Source organism: Pseudophryne corroboree, chromosome 1, assembly GCF_028390025.1.
Source record: "Pseudophryne corroboree isolate aPseCor3 chromosome 1, aPseCor3.hap2, whole genome shotgun sequence".
NCBI lineage: Eukaryota > Metazoa > Chordata > Amphibia > Anura > Myobatrachidae > Pseudophryne > Pseudophryne corroboree.
This window is the reverse complement of record NC_086444.1, coordinates 989,101,657-989,111,590: the sequence shown is the minus strand read 5'-3', so window position 1 is coordinate 989,111,590 and position 9,934 is coordinate 989,101,657.

The window sequence follows — 9,934 nt, the reverse complement described above, 5'->3', positions numbered from 1 at the left end:
TGGCGAGTGGAGCGAGCCCACAAGGGGACTCTTTGCTCTCGCCCCGCAGCTGGCATTCTGGTGTGCGGGATGCCGATGTTGGGATCTTGACAGCCGGTAAATAGTATGTAATTTGGTTCAGTTATGTGGTGAGGAACAAGATTTGCTTCTGTTTGTCCACATATTTTATGACTGACAGCCGCCAGCACTGGCTTTGCCTATTACATTGACCATAAATAATTTGAATTGGTCCTGGGCCACTAATCCAAGACCCCCATGCGAGTGCCCTGAGTCACCCCAGGGTGCCACGGCATACAGTTTGGGAACCACTGCACTACACACATTCCCTACTTTTTATAATTATTTATAGTTTTTCCTAAAGTGATGCCAGGTTTTCACATGATTTACACAGGAAATAATATAAAATGTTTGTCTGCATTCTACTGAACATTTGTAAATTGAATTTTTGAGATAGTTTTTATGGGACTACGGGCCTGATTTATTAACAGTTGCAAATGCAAAGCTGCTCGCTGCAGCTTTGCATTTCCAGTTCTTAGCAGTGGCTGCATTTGTGATGCGATCACATATCAGCTTACTCAGCTTTGCTGTTGCAGTGCGGCTTACAGGGCTAAGGAAACTGCACTTTGCGATGCAGTCCTTGGCATTGCCATTACCAGAAAATGGTGCCTTCACACCCCCGTTTTCCCAAACGCTGGCCGCCCCCAACCTCATCCCACCCCACGAACGCCTCTGCCTGTCATTCAGTGAGAGGCGTTTGCATTTCAGAGAAGAGATTGCAGGATCCGTACTGCACATGGGGGGTCATTCCGAGTTGTTCGCTCGTTATTTTTTTCTCGCAACGGAGCGATTAGTCGCTAATGCGCATGCGCAATGTCCGCAGTGCGACTGCGCCAAGTAAATTTGCTATGCAGGTAGGTATTTTACTCACGGCATTACGAGGTTTTTTCTTCGTTCTGGTGATCGTAATGTGATTGACAGGAAGTGGGTGTTTCTGGGCGGAAACTGGCCGTTTTATGGGAGTGTGTGAAAAAACGCTACCGTTTCTGGGAAAAACGCGGGAGTGGCTGGAGAAACGGAGGAGTGTCTGGGCGAACGCTGGGTGTGTTTGTGACGTCAAACCAGGAACGACAAGCACTGAACTGATCGCACTGGCAGAGTAAGTCTCGAGCTACTCAGAAACTGCACAGAGAAGTCTTTTCGCAATATTGCGAATCTTTTGTTCGCAATTTTGATAAGCTAAGATTCACTCCCAGTAGGCGGCGGCTTAGCGTGTGCAAAGCTGCTAAAAGCAGCTTGCGAGCGAACAACTCGGAATGACCCCCTTGGACTGAACAGGTCCTGCGTATGTGCAGTTTCCCCACCATCAGGATACTGCACATGGGGTCGCTTAAAGATCCATAATGAATCACCCCCTAAAAGAACAGATTACAGTATAACTTTCGAGGTCTCTGTTTAATGAAGAGTGCTAACCCAGAGAGAGACAGATAGTCTTGGTGGGATCAGAGGATTTTAATACCAGCCCTTATGACATGGAGCTCTCTATTTCAGAGTGATTATCTGTAGACTGCGCATGTGTTGCAATAGCAATGCGCATGCGCCAAGGTGCCGCTGTGATGCCACTTGCAACGAGAATTTTACGGAAAGTGATTGACATGAAGTGACCATTTGGAGGTGGTAAAGGGGAGTTTATGGGGAGTTGTTGGGAAAACGCAGGCATGCCATGGCCGTTTTTTCGGCGCTGGTATCTGCCATCAGCTGCGATCATGTATGCAGCAAAATATGGCGTCATCATCGTTACTGCTGTGGCCAGTCTGTGTACCCTTAGTCTCGATCTTCCTCGTTCTTGTATATAAACTACGAATTAGAGATGAGCGGGTTCGGTTCTCCGAGATACGAACGCCCCCGAACTTCACCTATTTTACACGGTTCCGAGGCAGCCTCGGATCTTCCCACCTTGCTCGGTTAACCTGAACGCGCCCGAACGTCATCATCCCGCTGTCGGATTCTCGCGAGATTCGTATTCTATATAAAGAGACGTGCGTCGCCGCCATTTTCACTTGTGCATTGGAGATTGAACGGAGAGGACGTGGCTGCGTTCTCTCCCTGAAAAGCTCCGTAATCTGTGCTCAGTGTGCTGGAAATATCTGTGCTCAGTGTGCTGCATATATCTGTGCTCAGTGTGCTGAAAATATCTACGTTCTCTGCCTGAAAACGCTCCATATCTGTGCTCAGTGTGCTGCAAATATCTGTGCTCAGTGTGCTTTATTGTGGGGACTGGGGACCACCAGTATATAATTAATAATACTTATAGTAATACAGTACAGTAGGCCATTGCTGTATCTTGCAGCTCTGTTTCACTGCAAGTATCCATTCCATATCTGTGCAGCATTTTTGTGAGCAGTATATATAGTATTACAGTGCAGCATTTTGATGACCCAACAGTATATAGTTGTGTACAGTAGGCCATTACTGTATCTTGCAGCTCTGTGTCACTGCAAGTATCCATTCCATATCTGTGCTGCATTTTTGTGAGCAGTATATATAGTATTACAGTGCAGCATTTTGGTGACCCAACAGTATATAGTTGTGTACAGTAGGCCATTGCTGTATCTTGCAGCTCTGTGTCACTGCAAGTATCCATTCCATATCTGTGCTGCATTTTTGTGAGCAGTATATATAGTATTACAGTGCAGCATTTTGGTGACCCAACAGTATATAGTTGTACAGTAGGCCATTGCTGTGTCTTGCAGCTCTGTGTCACTGCAAGTATCCATTTCATATCTGTGCTGCATTTTTGTGAGCAGTATGTATAGTATTACAGTGCAGCATTTTGGTGACCCAACAGTATATAGTTGTGTACAGTAGGCCATTGCTGTATCTTGCAGCTGTGTGTCACTGCAAGTATCCATTCCATATCTGTGCTGCATTTTTGTGAGCAGTATATACAGAGGCGTATCTAGGGTAGGGCGAGTGGGGCACGTGCCCTGGGCGCCTTGGCAGGCCCAGGAGAGGGGGGCGCCGCCGGCGGCCAGGGTATCATGCCCCACTCGCCCCCGTCAACCCTAAATGTGAGGGGAGGAGAGCGCAGCGTCTCTCCCTCCCCTCACCGCCGCTGCCAGCACTAGCAGCGCTGCTGTGTCCGGTCTCCGACGTTAGCCAATCAGAGCTTGCGGACCGGCTCCTGATTGGCTGCCGGTCCGCGAGCTCTGATTGGCTAGCGAACCGGCGCCAGACACAGCCGCCGGAGACGGGACGGGAGACCTGGACGGAGCGGTGAGGGGAAGGAGAGGCGGTGAGGGGAAGGAGAGGCGCTGCGCTGCGCTCTCCTCCCCTCACATAAGCGGCCGGTGAGTAAATGGGGGGGGGGCACGGGCACAGGCACAGTGGGGCATGTAACTGGCACTGAGTGGGGCCTGGCAGTGTGGGGCATGTATCTGGCACTGTGGGGCATGTATCTGGCACTGTGGGGCATGTAACTGGCACTGTGGGGCATGTATCTGGCACAGTGGGGCAATGTAACTGGCACCAAATGGGGCATGTAACTGGCACTGAGTGGGGCCTGGCACTGTGGGGATGTATCTGGCACTGTTGGGCATGTAACTGGCACTGTGGGGCATGTATCTGGCACAGTGGGGCAATGTAACTGGCACTGTGGGGCATGTATCTGACACAGTGGGGCAATGTAACTGGCACTGTGGGGCATGTATCTGGCACAGTGGGGCAATGTAACTGGCACTGTGGGGCATGTATCTGGCACAGTGGGGCAATGTAACTGGCACTGTGGGGCATGTATCTGGCACAGTGGGGCAATGTAACTGGCACCAAATGGGGCCATGTAACCAGCACTGTGTGGGGCCTGGCACTGTGGGGCATGTAACTGGCACTGTGGGGCATGTATCTGGCACAGTGGGGCATGTAACTGGCACTGTGGGGCATGTAACTGGCACTGTGGGGCATGTATCTGGCACAGTGGGGCAATGTAACTGGCACTGTGGGGCATGTATCTGACACAGTGGGGCAATGTAACTGGCACTGTGGGGCATGTATCTGGCACAGTGGGGCAATGTAACTGGCACTGTGGGGCATGTATCTGGCACAGTGGGGCAATGTAACTGGCACTGTGGGGCATATATCTGGCACAGTGGGGCAATGTAACTGGCACTGTGGGGCATGTATCTGGCACAGTGGGGCAATGTAACTGGCACTGTGGGGAATGTATCCGGCACTGTGGGGCATGTATCTGGCACAGTGGGGCAATGTAACTGGCACGGTGGGGCATGTATCTGGCACAGTGGGGCAATGTAACTGGTACTGTGGGGCATGTATCTGGCACAGTGGGGCAATGTAACTGGCACTGTGGGGTATGTATCTGGCACAGTGGGACAATGTAACTGGCACTGTGGGGCATGTATCCGGCACTGTGGGGCATTGTATCTGGCACTGTGGGGCAATGTAACTGGCACTGTGGGGCAATGTAACTGGCACTGTGGGGCAATGTAATTGGCACTGTGGGGCAATGTAACTGGCACTGTGGGGCAATGTAACTGGCACTGTGGGGCATGTATCTGGCACAGTGGGGCAATGTAACTGGCACTGTGGGGCATGTATCTGGCACAGTGGGGCAATGTAACTGGCACCAAATGGGGCCATGTAACCAGCACTGTGTGGGGCCTGGCACTGTGGGGCATGTAACTGGCACTGTGGGGCATGTATCTGGCACAGTGGGGCATGTAACTGGCACTGTGGGGCATGTAACTGGCACTGTGGGGCATGTAACTGGCACTGTGGGGCATGTAACTGGCACTGTGGGGCATGTATCTGGCACAGTGGGGCAATGTAACTGGCACTGTGGGGCATGTATCTGACACAGTGGGGCAATGTAACTGGCACTGTGGGGCATGTATCTGGCACAGTGGGGCAATGTAACTGGCACTGTGGGGCATGTATCTGGCACAGTGGGGCAATGTAACTGGCACTGTGGGGCATATATCTGGCACAGTGGGGCAATGTAACTGGCACTGTGGGGCATGTATCTGGCACAGTGGGGCAATGTAACTGGCACTGTGGGGAATGTATCCGGCACTGTGGGGCATGTATCTGGCACAGTGGGGCAATGTAACTGGCACTGTGGGGCATGTATCTGGCACAGTGGGGCAATGTAACTGGTACTGTGGGGCATGTATCTGGCACAGTGGGGCAATGTAACTGGCACTGTGGGGTATGTATCTGGCACAGTGGGACAATGTAACTGGCACTGTGGGGCATGTATCCGGCACTGTGGGGCATTGTATCTGGCACTGTGGGGCAATGTAACTGGCACTGTGGGGCAATGTAACTGGCACTGTGGGGCAATGTAATTGGCACTGTGGGGCAATGTAACTGGCACTGTGGGGCAATGTAACTGGCACTGTGGGGCATTGTATCCGGCACTGCGGGGCATGTATCCGGCACTGTGGGGCATTGTATCTGGCACTGTGGGGCAATGTAACTGGCACTGTGGGGCATTGTATCTGGCACTGTGGGGCAATGTAATTGGCACTGTGGGGCAATGTAACTGGTACTGTGGGGCAATGTAATTGGCACTGTGGGGCAATGTAACTGGCACTGTGGGGCAATGTAACTGGCACTGTGGGGCATTGTATCCGGCACTGCGGGGCATGTATCCGGCACTGTGGGGCATTGTATCTGGCACTGTGGGGCAAAGTAACTGGCACTGTGGGCCATTTTCAGTGGCCACACCCCTTCTGGAGCGTGGCCACACCCCTTCTGGTGTGTGTGGCCACGCCCATTTTTTAGGCGCGCGAGGCACATGCCTCTTTTTGTGTGCTTTTTTTTTGGGGGGGGGGGGGGCGCCATTTTACATCTTGCCCTGGGCTCCAAAAACCCTAGTTACGCCTCTGAGTATATATAGTATTACAGTGCAGCATTTTAATGACCCAACAGTATATAGTTGTGTACAGTAGGCCATTGCTGTCTCTTGCAGCTCTGTGTCACTTCTAGTATCCTGATCAGTGCTCAATATCTGCTGCATTATTGTGACCAGTATGTATACTGTACTGTGCGACGTGTGTTATACACCTGGTGATTACACATCCTGTAATCTGTACTGGGCGATGTGTGAGATACACCTGGGGATTATACACCCTATATCATTATTATTACCCTTTATTTATATGGCGCCACAAGGGTTCTGCAGCGCCCAATTACAGAGTACATAAATAATCAAACAGGAAAACAGCAACTTACAGTTGATGACAGTATAGGACAAGTACAGGGTATATACACATAGTTACATCAGCAGATGACACTGGAATAAGTATCAGGTGGCAGAAGACTGCTGGATGTGGTACAGTTGAAGATTATTAAAGTAAGACAAAGGATAAGCACAAGAGGGAAGAGGGCCCTGCTCGTGAGCGCTTACAATCTGAAGGGGAGGGGTAGACAGACATGGGTGACACAGATGGGGTACATAGAGAATGTGGAACAGAGGGTTAGGATGAGATTTGGCTGGGTTTGGTGAAGAAGTGGACCCCCAGAAGGCACAAGTCAATACTTAACATTGCAACATTTTACTGGGCTATGCGGGAGAAAATTAAAAATAGGGGGGGGGGGGGGGGGAAAGAATCGATAACTTCTACCACTTTCAAAAAGGTCAATGGAGGCTGAAATAATGGACAACTACCTCATGGGAGCCAGATACAGTATACCAAACAGTACTTAGCAGAGTTAGGAATGAGTGCTTATGAAATACATTTTGTCATAATATTTCAGAAACTGCATGGCTGGTCTCTTGCACTCTTTTGCTCTAATACACCACCTGCTTTAGGATTTATATTCAAAAACATTGGTGGTCATTCCGAGTTGTACGCTCGCTAGCTGCTTTTAGCAGCATTGCACACGCTAAGCCGTCGCCCTCTGGGAGTGTATCTTAGCATAGCAGTATTGCGAACGAAAGATTAGCAGAATTGCGAATAGAAAATTCTTAGCAGTTTCTGAGTAGCTCGAGACTTACTCCTACATTGCGATCAGTTCAGTCAGTTTCGTTCCTGGTTTGACGTCACAAACACACCCAGCGTTCGGCCAGACACTCCCCCGTTTCTCCAGCCACTCCCGCGTTTTTCCCTGAAACGGCTGCGTTTTTCCGCACACTCCCAGAAAACGGTCAATTTCCGCCCAGAAACACCCACTTCGTGTCAATCACTAACCAATCAGCAGAACGATGAAAAAGCTTCGTTATGCCGTGAGTAAAATACCTAACTTTTGTGTAAAATAACTAAGCGCATGCGCTCTGCGAACCTTGCGCATGCGCAGTAAGCGACTAATCGCAGTATAGCGAAAATCTGCAACGAGCGAACAACTCGGAATGACCCCCATTATGTCTCCATAATCCCAAAAACATCAGTCTTCTTGGAAAGTGGTTTGTTCCTTTGTAAGGGAAAGAGAACAAACGTTCTCAAACAACGGTTTCTCAATTTCTTTTTCTTCTGGGAAGGGATTGTGGATTCGCAGGAATATCTGGGCATTGCTGTAATCAGCGACTTTCTACAAATATTTACGAATAATTCCAGTGATTTTGTCATTTTCTTCCAGTGATTTGGACCAATAATACCATTGATTAGAATTAATAATTCCAGTGATTTTGTCATTTTCTTCCAGTGATTTGGACCAATAATACCATTGATTAGAACGAATAATTCCTGTGATATTGAGGTGTTTGTGTCGCTTAGATTAGCCGTCCAGCGACCACAGTGCACCTCTTTTTCTCTTTTCTTTGCATCATGTGCTGTTTGAGGCCAATTTTTTGAAGTGCCATCCTGTCTGACACTGCAGTGCCACTCCTAGATGGGCCAGGTGTTTGTGCCGCCCTCTTGGGTCGCTTTGCTTAGTCATCCAGCGACCTCGGTGCAAATTTTAGGACTAAAAATAGTATTGTGAGGTGTGAGGTGTTCAGAATAGACTGGAAATTAGTGGAAATTGTGGTTATTGAGGTTTATAATACCATAGGATCAAAATTACCCCCAAATTCTATGATTTAAGCTGTTTTTGGGGGGGAAAAACACCCGAATCCGACAAAAAATTTTCAGGGAGGTTTTGCCAAAACGCGTCCGAATCCAAAACACGGGCGCGGAACCGAATCCAAAACCAAAACATAAAACCCGAAAAATTTCCGGTGCACATGTCTACTACGAATGTGTACGTAGTTGCAAAAGAGCTAGCGCTGAGTCCAATGGGCGTCTCCATTCATTCCTGGAATTCCAGCATTATTGGCTAACATTAGCAGCTCCGTAGCCTAGACAATCCCAATTGCACTTGCATTTGTGAACAAACATGAATTAGTGTCAGGTCCGGGTGTTTTTGTGAATCCGTTAACCCGGGACCAACCACAGGTGTAGGTGCTGGGGTATGAAGAAAGCAGGGAGGACGAAGAAAGTTCAGTTTTATATATATTTATTAAAAATAACAATGCAGTAAAGAGTTGAATGACAAGTTGTTAATCATCATATTATACTGAAGTATTGCAGGAATGGCAGAAATAATATGCAGGATGAATCTCAAAGACAAATAAAAGAAATGTTCATGGAACTGTATATAAAACAAGCTGATGGATAAATGTTGAATTGTCCAAATACAAACAAGCTTTGATGCTGAACTGCAGAATGTGTTTAACTGGGTAATGCAGACATGAAGAAATAACTGTAAGGATTTGCAATGAAGTTTTGAGAGTTAACTGAGAGACTGTGAAGAATTATCCTTGTTATGATAACATAGAAAATAAAAAGTACTGAATTGGGTTACTTGCGGGTTCCGGAGATCACTGTGAAAACTGTAGTAGATGACCAGGTGATGAACTGGTTAAATGCAGAGTAGAACAAACGAACAGCTGAGGGTAGTGGAATCCTCCAAACTTTGTATGGTTGATGGCAGGCAGACAAGGTAACCTCATGCAGGACTCCGGGAATCCAACTATTTCCAGTAGGTGTGCAATTAACTGACAGCACAGCGGAGAGTCGGTGGATCTTTAGCAGTGAAGGCTGCAGACGGGCCTCTGGGAACGGAGGCGATATCTGGACCACGGGAATCACACAGGAATGCACGGAGAGAGCTCAGAGCTAGAGCACAGCGTTGATACAACAAAGCACTGGCCCAGAGTAACATAATCCCAGCCTACTTAAAGGCAGCACAAGCACGGGATTGGTTTACACCTGCCCACAGGTGTTTTCACAAGTGCTCTGTATTACCTATTTGGTCTCCAACATGGCCACCTCCTATACAGCAGACACACCACAGTGCCTTAGGCCATTTGGTCCCCGCACTCCCAGTTCCCAGACTCTGCATTACCTGTGCCACTGATCACGCCGCGTCCCCACACGGGCGCACAGCACCGCGAGCAACCGCACTGGCAACGGATGAACCCCAGAACCCGCAAAGGTGAGAGACCGGTTCGTGACAGTACCCCCTCTTCTACGGGTGGTCTCCGAACACCTTTGAACCTTATCAGGATTTTTGGAGAAGTATTTCTGTACCAGTCTTGGAGCATGAACATCTTCAGAGAAAACCCAGGATCTCTCCTCCGGACCGTAACCCTTCCAGTCGACCAAAAACTGTAAACGTCCATATCGAGAACGTGTGTCTACAATCTCTTTAACTTCAAATTCCTCATCTTGCACAGAGTCAACTTTAGGAGATTTGGACTGGGTAGTACGAAACTTATTGAGAATCAAAGGCTTCAATAAAGTTGTATGAAAGGCGTTAGGAATTCTCAAAGATGGTGGCAACTTGACTTTGTATGACACAGGATTGAGTACCTTTACAATGGGAAATGGACCAATAAACTTGGGAGCAAATTTCTTAGAAGGAACTTTGAACCTGAGATTGCGCGTAGAAATCCAAACTTGGTCCCCCACCTTGTAATTCGGTACAGCTTTACGTTTTC